Source organism: Ornithodoros turicata, chromosome 2 (assembly GCF_037126465.1).
Source record: "Ornithodoros turicata isolate Travis chromosome 2, ASM3712646v1, whole genome shotgun sequence".
Lineage (NCBI taxonomy): Eukaryota > Metazoa > Arthropoda > Arachnida > Ixodida > Argasidae > Ornithodoros > Ornithodoros turicata.
The window spans coordinates 84,598,504-84,608,999 of NC_088202.1; the positions used below are offsets into that span (position 1 = coordinate 84,598,504).

Sequence of the window (10,496 nt, forward strand, 5' to 3'; positions counted from 1 at the left end):
CTTTCTCTGACTTCCCTAGCGTCTTCTCCCGTTTGCGAGCAAATCCAGTTATGGCCGCCGGCTGCGATGAGCGTTTCGTCCGACGTAATCCCGAGAACTATTGAACGATGGAAACAACAACCGCAAACTCACCTCAACATCATTTTCGGCGTGAAATTGTGATTATGTGCTCGAGAACTTCGCAGTTCAACCGTTCGGCTGCCATTCACGTCAACCCGTTTGCTGCTTTTACTACAAGTGCAGGAATGGGAGCGATTGAGCAACAACGTGAGACTTGGTGATCGTTTGAGCATATACCTGCAGAGGACTGGTCTTCAAAGAAAGAAGGCCGTATTTCTGCCCATGCACATCGTGCGATTGCGAGGCTTGTTACACGAGATACATATATTGTGCAGCATCACAGCGCGACTGCAATGAACGACGTAGGAATGTATCGTGACCACTCGAACTGCATTCGTTGAACCATTCGTCGGTTACATGAAAGTGTTCATTAGAGTTGCCCCGCACAAAAAGTGTTGGATGTAGTTTTGTAGTGTGTTGTTTATCTCGTAGAGCGCATCGCGGCATGTAGGTCGAGAGCTCTTACACGTATTTTTGCATGTTTACTTGAATGTGCGCATTGTTCTATACCACACAGGCCATATTTCATTCATAGTTTCGCAAATAAACACGTACGGGTAGATCTCATATTGCTTTTGAGTTAGGCATAGTGTCTTCAGATCAGGGTACGTGTACCCTGTTTGCTGGGCCCAACAGATGTTATTAAGGGTAGTGCAACATTTCCCACTTCTTGAACCGTGCTAACATTGCCAGAATAAGGAACATTACACTGTGCTGTGTATTCCACACTCAGTTGTCTCGCGACGTAAACCCCAATTATTATATTGGGTACTCCACATGTTCAACCAGTCAGCACTTCCCATATCCTATTTTTTTAAACATGTGCTTAAAATTGCACAACTGCCACTCAAGTAACTTTGCCACCAAATTAGTCAGTGACAAAAGGTATATGTATTTTATCACAAATTTAATAACCTTAGTGGAAATGGTTGATGTTGTCCTCTGCCTTGTACGGTGCACTTCACAGCAAAATAGTCCAAATGTTTTCCTTGTCCCCAAATGCCCTGTCAAAGCTGAAAGACTCTTATCAAAATGGGGAAGCGGGCTTGATTGTCCAGAGAAACAAATATGAAACTGCAGTGCTCAACGTAAATAACTGCATGCTCAGCAACTAAGGCTGGTGATGCCGAAGACCTAAAATTTCTAGGTTAAAAGGAGAAAAAACTACTGCAGCGTATTAATGTTGTTTCAAAAGTATAACATCACAAAATTTGTGAGAGTCAGTTGGTGTATTTAGTTATGTTGGTCACCTCCTGCACCAATTTTTAATAAAATTCAAATGCGTTGCTACCAACCAGGACCTAAGCCTGACCTATGATCTAATAATAATAATAGTATCTATCTATGACCTATATGGACCTTCACCACTAGTTTGGTCTAGGTTTCACACGAGGCTTCTAGTGAAATTCGAAGCTGCTCTGTAGAGCTGACAGGAGACTTGCAGAGTAGAGAATTTTTTATTTATATTTTCCAAAGAACATGTAAAAAACAATGTGCTGTACCAACTGTATTCAAAGAAATACAAATATACTTTGTTTTAGCTATGTGCATATTAGCAGATTATAGGTGACCGATGACACACAATGGGCGTCAAGGGTGAGAACACAAGAATACTACCACTACAGGCACTGTCCTGGAATTCGAAGTCACGAATTTGTCAGAAAGCAATAACCACGCACAGCCTAAGGATCATATTGAGCTCCTTCCATTATTCTTTTTATTGACAGCATGTTGGCTGCCATCCAGTCCATGAAAGTGACCCTTATCGTTGAAAGAACGGTTCAACAGCAAACTAACTGGTGATAGTGGCCATGATGGCGAGACCTGAAGAGGAGATACAAGAAGGGACATAAACAAGCTATGTTGAGACATTGTGTATGTCCCTTCCTATCCCTCGTCTCAGGGTTTTTCGCTATCGACCTTCATGATATTTCCTTCGGCAAACTTTACATATTTTTATGTAGAATTGTGAAGGTACAGCCAGGCACCGTTAGCAAATCACACAGTACTTTTCTTGAATCAAGAATCCATAGAAGGTACACAGTCATCTTCAGCATTGCACACATCTATGGGACATGTTAATCACTTTGGAATGTCACAGACATGTCATGGAGGCTGGCACATGATTAGTGGTGCTGAACAGACAACTATTTGTCATAGTTTAGGCATAAAAAGCAGTTTTGTCACCTGCATGTTGAGACAGATGTATCTCTACATACTTTGCCATGACACAAATATATGAAGCAACAAATGTACCCACTACTTTATTATGGTTATTAGTCAACACTGCCAAGAACGTGGGAACACAGTCTTGTATCACCTACACTCTTCAAAATGACCTCCACACACGACACATTGTAGGTCAACGAGACTCCAGAATGATGTCCTCTCCTTCCCCATTGGCTGAAAACACTTTTCTACTACTTTGCATAAAGGGAAGTTAGTACAAGAAACGCACAGATTCCTTTTTTGAGTAAATCAGTATCCAGAGCGTTACCATACTGTGGTAGGCCTGCAGTGCATTACGTGGTGCAGCACACACTGTAAAAAATTTCACCGTAGAACATGTCCCCCGTTCTAATGACAGTCTTCTCCAGTTTTTCAAACTGCCATTTCCCATAGTGCTTTATGGTATGACACAGTATTTCTACATCTTTACTGTAGTTTACTGGTTGTAGCAGAAAAAAGACACCACTGTTTCCGATCACAGGACGCAAGCCATAAGTGCTATACGGAAACAGTACATGCTGCTCTCTAGCAGTTGTTAGTGTTTGGACGTGGTATGGTGCATGCAGGGTGAATTCCATGGTTAAAATATCCAAACGTGAACAACTGTTAGATTACATGATGTAGAATGCTCTATAGTACAGTAAACCTTCAAGTCGGACACCTCCCTACCTCGGACAACTCCCCATGATTTCATTGCACGGGCAGGCTCCCATTGAAACTACATGGGGACGAAATTCTCTATGTCGGACACCTCCCTATCTTGGAAGTAGGATAGGGTTTTCCCTGCAAAGTTGGACAAAACCCTGGCCAAATTACCTCAATATCGGCCCATCTTTGCACCAAAAAGACCCAAAATGAGCCAGTGACCTTGACTTTTGCCCCTTTTTTCCCCTATACTGGTCTCAGCATTTTGTTGCTTTAGTTTTTAGAGTCCAAAAACAAGTGCTGTCAGTCTACATTGTAATTCTTTATGTGAGCACTTGTCTTCAGTTTGTCTAGAGCCTTTGAACGAGCACTGCACCAAAGCCATGAGAAGTACGCTGACGCTTCAGAAACAAGTCCTTGCTGCACGAAAGGCTCCAGAGGTAATGCCATTGAGTAGAATCTGAACGGAATTGAATATACTAAAATCAGTAATAATTATCAGTGAGTGGGTAGAGGTACCACTACCAGGCACCACCACCAGGTACCACTAAGGACCTTAAATTGAAGAAGGGAGACATTTCTCACAGCTGTGATCTCTTCCATTTTTTGTTTGCACTCATATTCTGTAACTCGGACACCTCTATAAGTAGGAGACGCTTCGGCTGCACCGCGGGTGTCCAACATAGGAAGGTTTCACTGTATTTATGTTCCGTGTCATGTGACCACAAACAATATATGCTTTTGCTCATGCTGCACAGCACAGGCGAATTGAGCTGCATGTGAGGATAATAACATGAAACCCGAGGCGCGGAGGAAAAGGCATGACTTTACGGTCCCTGTGTCAGTTTCATGTTGTAATTGCGTACCAGCTGGCCTGTACCTGAGAATAGGTTTGCTGCATTGTACACGCAGCATAGACATGCAGTATGTGGCGTGTTATAATGCTCCATGTGGATTGTTTCGGTACAATCTTGAACTATGCATACCAAGGGGTAGGGCATCTGCGTGACAGGTTTACCTGGAAGTAAGAATTTAAATGTTAGCTGAAGTCATTGAATAATTAACATTATCAATATACTGCTGCAGATCATACCAACAATAGCACACAAGATGCTCCGATATGTTATGCAGGAATGTCTCTGTACTCACAATATTAGTACAGCAGCTACAGAAAGGCATAAAACAAGTTTTTGTACACATGATACCACTTGAATGCAACACAAGCTTCTGCTGCACTGCCAGAACACCACGGCAGACAGATTTACCTTACTTCACCTGAGAAAAAGTATGTACTGTTGCACATATGATGCTGTTTGAACTGCCCTTGAGCGGTCTGGAAGAACACCTTATTGGTGACCAAAATACAACAGCTAAGCCAACATTAAATTTATACCTTACTCAAAATACACAAGATGTGCTGCCGTGCATATGATACGATGATACCGCTTAAATGTACTCTGAAAGCGCTGGCACCTCAGGCATGGGTGCTCTAAGCTAGCGAGCAACAGCAAGGGTATACGAACACAAGAAGTCGAGCACAAGTGATGGAATGCACTTGATTAATCAGAAAATGAAATGTCTCAGTACCAGGTGTCACTGTTCCGTCAACAAAAACATATGAACTTTGAAGGGGCGTCTGGTTGGCACTGGTGAAAACCTTCAGCTTGAAACCCAGACGGTGATAGTTGAGACGTGGAGTGCAAGCTTTTCGGTGGTGCCAGAATGCCTGCGAAATCATTTAACAAATAAGGCAATTCCAAATCTGTACTGAGAATACACCCGCTGGGTCGTAATCTCTAAAGGATGAAGCAGTAACTGACAGATAGCGTATTTTTCTCTTCTACGCGATGCAATTTACACCGCATGACTGACTTGTCTAACATTACGCGTCTTACCTTTATCTGCTGCCTAGTCGTGCCCCTGCAATCTCCTGCTGCAGATAAAGTTGGCACAGCATCCCGGACGAGACATCTTCAGCTTCTTGTGAAACAAGTTGCGCATTGCTTCCGTAACATTCGTATGAGGCAGATCAAATCACTGCTTTCGAAGGTGGCACCCAGTCGGAGTTGTAACCGATTGTTGCAGTCAATAGATTTCTCTTTCGCCTTTCGGAAAATTGTGGTTTGACACATTGGAACTGCATGCTGAAGTGTTCTTGCAGACGGGAGCAAAACGCTCACGCATTCTCGGCACGCAGCACAAAACACGAATGACACCAGGAAGTCTGTACTGGCCTAGCAAATGCTTTGCAGTCGAAGGAAGCAAAACTCACGTTCCTCGTGGGTTTAGTGAAGTCCAGAAATATATTGGCTCCCTAATAGCGAACTGTTTATCACTTCCCCAATGTGAATCTGCGCAGCAGACGGCTCGGCAGGAGAAACTGGCCGGCTTGGCGGAAGAAACCAAGCCAAAAGTCATGCCAAGCCGGAGCGCGGGCAGACCACGAATGTGTCGTCGACACAGGGTTTGCGGGCCACAAGACGGGATGTCAGTGAAACTAAAAATTCACTTTTTCGGAAAACCACGAGGAGTTTGGGATAACTATTTTGCATACATAATCAGTGTTCCCTTATGAACACACCGTGTGAGTACCATTCCATTCTGTAACACTCGAAAATCGGCGTAGCTGAGCTTTAACGCGCGGTCGTCATTACATCTTTGGAAGTTGTCAACAATACGAGACTTTATGTGTAAAACTGTGCGTTTTATTGCGAGATTATCGGATAAAAATAATTACCGTGATCGAAAAACATCCAAAACGTTGTCCAGAAACAACAACCGCATTGTTTACAAACGGTTTGGCCGCCGATCGTGGGCGCCGCCATCTTTAAGGTCACGTGTGCCTTGACGTTTGCTGTGACGTGCGACCAGGACCTGTCCAGGATGCATTGCGTTCGCCCAGCACGCTTTCGTCTACGGAGCAATACATTGGATGCCACCCCTGTGCTGTCCACCACGTTATCCCCTCTAGAGTTTCGGTTTTGCAAGTCTTTGTTCTCGCACTGCTCTCCGTATGATTTTGCTTTTTGAAAGTAATTGATTGTGAAAATGTGAGCACCATCGTAGAAACGACGTTTGGTAATGTGTTCGTGTCCCGGCTGCGGCTCTTGTTGAACTGAAAGCAGCTCTGTCACGGGACCACGTATTGTTCGTAAGTACACGGTCAGTTGTTTTAGTCGCCTGTGTCTGTTCGAGCCATCTTCAATTGTACGTTTCGGACCTGACACTGTGCCGCAAGTTCATGTCATATCCTCTGTTGTTGTACAAATCTGATTAATACTGTTCTGAGTACATACGCTGGAAGTCACCGTTGCCACCCGTCCCGCGTACTCCTTTTGCGTTCTGCAGACTGTGTCTTCTAACAGAAGAGTAAACAAACATTCGAACATACAGAAATAAAGTGCAAGCCCGCGTTCATCGTAATACTGCTATCTGAACTGTGACAGTACTACAGCTCGCGTCGTCTGCTCCGGTGGCGCCGTGCTGTCTGGAGGGTCACGTGAGCGGTCACGTGGTAGACAGTAGTATCCCAGAATGCAATGCGAAGCAGGCTACGCTCGCCCCCGATAGAAAACTGTCGGAAGGGCCGCTCCTTGTGTTTCCTTCCTCCATGGTTCCAAACCGCCAACAGTCCTTGGGTGCCTCTTGGCCGACTGGCTATGCATAATTTCTACAACGGTGCACTGTCATTGGTCGTACGTGTGCCCAGTGTCGTTGAATTATCTCAAACTATGGGCTCTATGGGGAGCTGTTGGAGCCCGCCTCTAATCCGCCAACAACCACCAACTTAGAGCTCCGTCTGGCTGCTCCAAGCCTATATCCAGCCTATACTATAGAGATCAGTGGTACAACACAACCAGGTACAACCACTCGCGCATAGGGTGCTCCACAGCGTGGTCACCGGCCGCCATATTGGGGGGCCCATCGCATCCTGTCGTCTGCATTTAGTTCAAGCGGTGCTGCCCGTATTTTTTTAAATTTCTTTTAAATTAAAGGGCATGTCATGCCAGTTTGTTGCAGCTTCACGCGGACAGAGAAAGAGGGATAATTTTTCACAGCTAGGCTCTTTATTTTGAAGAAAAATATGTTTATTCGTATCGCGTGCATCTGAGAACTCGGGCTTGTTTGCACTTCGCTGGTGCCATTGCGTACTAAGAAAGTATGTGTGACTGCTTTTACAGATCTCAAGACCATGTGTTTTCTATAAACAATGCGCTTGTGCTTGCAGGCTCCCCTCAGTCACTCAGCTGTGCCGAAGAACCGGATGCAGAACCTACGCCAATATGCCAATTTGTTCCACTGTTCTTTTAATCTGTGAGGTACGGTGAAAGCAAATAAACTGCTGTGTTAACCTCGTATGTGCAGTTGCTCCTAGAGCGTGTGTGATAAGTCATGCATGTGCATGCTCTTCGTGCACAGCGCTTCGAATTTCTGTAATGAAATACGCTGACAGCTGAACAACTGCGAAGCACTCGTGACAATAACGTTATTTTAACATTATTTTAACGTTTAAGAGGATGAATGGGGAGTTTCATTGCAAAGGTCTACACTCCACCTCATTGCTGGTGGCGATGTGGTGAATAAAATAACAAGCCCCTTCAGAATAAGGATCGAGGTCTTATTGTAGCACACACACACTCGTAGAACAAAATACGATAATGGAAAAAGTCAAACGAGAACCGTACAATACCAAATCACAATACCAAATCGGAACACCACACGAAAACCGAACAAATAAAAAAATATAAAAACGGAGGTACCTTACAATAACAGAGAGTGTGAAACCTTTCTGAGTAAAAATAATTAACTTTATAGGTTGACATTCACCAAATTCACCTTCATGCGTACGCGCCCTGTGCACGACAGTTACGACCCCCTATTCGGAATACATACAGCGGAGAAGAAAAAGAAGGCAATTACCATTACAAACTAGAGGAACACGGGTGAAGCACGTTTGGAATACATCAGCACACTGATTCCTATCAATTCGATATCGATTATCTTAAAGATGCGTGCTAATCAGCAATGAGGGGCGTTTAAAGTGCAATAAATATTCCAAATCAAATCGCTTCCCATTGTTTCCTATGGGAGCAGCCGGCGGCAGTGGGCCCTCCAACATGGCGGCCGGTTGCTGCACCTCTCTCCCACGAGCCCCGGCCCTGGTAGCACACTATGTTGCCGAAACGTTGCCCCAATGTTTCCTACAAACGTTGCCTAAACGTCGCTAATGTCCTCTTCAGGCCACGTTCCAGTAACGTTGCTAGAAAATGTTCTTACAACATTGCTGCAACATGACAACTACAACATGCCACAAAAGGGCAACGTTATGACGACATTTATGTAACATTGGCAAGAGGTTGGCGGAGGTATTTGTGCGCAATTTCTTTCTTTCCTTCTTTTTCTTCTTCTTTTTTTATGCGTCGGAACACAGATGCATGCTGACTGCAAGCACTTGTACGCCACTGGCAGCCGACTTGAGTTCCGCAAATCTCTGCATCACTTACTGGGGTAGGGCTATAGGGGGACCGCTTGGGTATCCCGTTTGGATATAGAGGTACTGTTACCAACCAGTAGCCTCTATTTACGAATATGATGGAGCATATACTAAAATGCAAAGTGTTGGGGTATGCCCGTTAAGTGTAGCAGGGCGTGCAACGTTTGCAACGGTGACCAGGATGCGTCTTTGAAGTTAGTCCTTGCATCTGCAAGAGTCAAGCGTACTCAACATTTTTGATATCCCTCCCTGTCATATAGTGTGTTTTTTAATTCAGACTTTCGTATCTAATGTGATAACCTACTGTTTGGAACTGTAAAACTGTTTGGAGCTGTAGGTTTCCTCCGTGGGTAAGAGTATTACGCAGTGTTATGTTGCTGGAAAGTCAATGCACAACGTTCACGAAACGTAAGATTCACAATGTTGCTCCAATGTTGCATGAACATTGGTGAGCGTCAACTAACGTTGGTCCATTTCTGACAATGCTGCAGGAACGTCCGGCCGCAACGTTGCTTAAACGTTGCCCTGCTATGTTGCTTGAACATTGCTGAATGTCAAGTAATGTTGGTCCACTTTTGATAATGTTGCAGGAACGTTGTGAAATGTTGATAAACGTTGCCCCACATTGGACAACATTCGCAACATTGCTGCAACATCCAGGCCATGCGCGATCCAGCCTTTGGGTACAACCGCTTCTTCCTAGCAGACGACTGCCGGTATGAAGTTTTAAATCACGTAATGTAAGTAGATCGAATCAAAAATGAGTAAAGATGTATGTGATGTATCAGATGTATGTATGAGATGCAAGGTACTTGCGGATTAGGACAGAAATTTTGCACTTTCTGCGGTGTGCGGATCGGATGCGGATGGCTCGAGGTCGGATGCGGATGCGAAGGCGGCGGATCGGTAGCGGATATACCGCGTGCTGTAATTTTTCCACCAGTAATTTATGTGTATTGCACGCCGACAGCGAACGCATCCTCGGGTTCACCTGACCATGCACGGCAAAGACGGGAGAGGAGGCATCTGGCGTCTCGAACCACGCGAGCACCAGCGAGGTAGCGTTCCACGCGTTCCAGAAGTCTCTCCATATCGCGTTTGTTGAAAGCTTTACCTTTGCTTGCCGTCGTGAGTCCTTCCGTGACAGCATGGAGGCATCCGAAATTACACCAACATGCTTCCGGCGGCCTCTACGCGTTCTTCGAAACGTGCGGATTTTGTGGATCGGATGCGGTAACGTGTGCGCGGATGCAAAAAATCCCATCCGCGCAGGGCTCTAACTCGAACTACAGCCGAAAAGAGTCTCCCGGTCGGGGAGGACGGGTTGTTTCAATTACCTATCGCTGAGTAGAAAGCAGTCTCATATGGGATGCTCTGCTCTGCATTTATGCCTAGAGGTTGAACACTACTAAAGTTTCTAGCTCATTGTATGCTGTGGCTTGGCCGGCAATGCTTCGACTCAGCAGTAACCGCATTTGTTTCCATTTTTTCGGAAAAAAAAACGGGTTTTTTCGAGCGATTCAAAATTTCCAAAAATTTTGCATCTCTAGTTGTGACGCCAACAACACGACAAGCAAGGGCAATAAGGGTGACAACGTGCACAGGTAATTCATAAAGTGGAATACGTGTCGTGTCGTATTCCCGTTTTGAAGTGTTCAGATCTCGGTCTTATCGATTTTAACGTGCAGTCAACAGTCTTGATCTCTACTATTTCCTTGCAATTTATCCCCCTCAGGGGAAACTAGCAGTTCAGAGCACAGCAATCAAGGCATGTGTACCACTAAACTCTTCAGACAGCATCACAGTGCCTACTTTTTATGGCATCTTTTGAACTATGGCCATTAGTACATCAAATGTACCCTTGCTTTGCCCTAGACAACATTTTAACAAAACTAAAAACTAATTGAAAAAATTTTCTATTCTTCCTTGATCATCTGTCCTAGGTCCCAGAAAAAAATATTTCGCGTTCCGTAAACCATGATAACTCGGAAACACACAAGAAACAGAG

General features: G+C 44.7%; 1 long non-coding RNA gene across 1 annotated transcript; it reads right to left on the reverse strand.

The window, feature by feature from the left end:
- Positions 1-1,563: 1,563 nt before the first annotated feature.
- Positions 1,564-5,410, reverse strand: LOC135383801 (uncharacterized). Its single transcript, XR_010420073.1, has 3 exons — positions 4,890-5,410; positions 4,582-4,720; positions 1,564-4,012 (listed from the first exon to the last, which is right to left on the reverse strand). It is a non-coding gene; the product is annotated as an uncharacterized LOC135383801 (long non-coding RNA).
- Between the last annotated feature and the right edge of the window lie 5,086 nt (positions 5,411-10,496).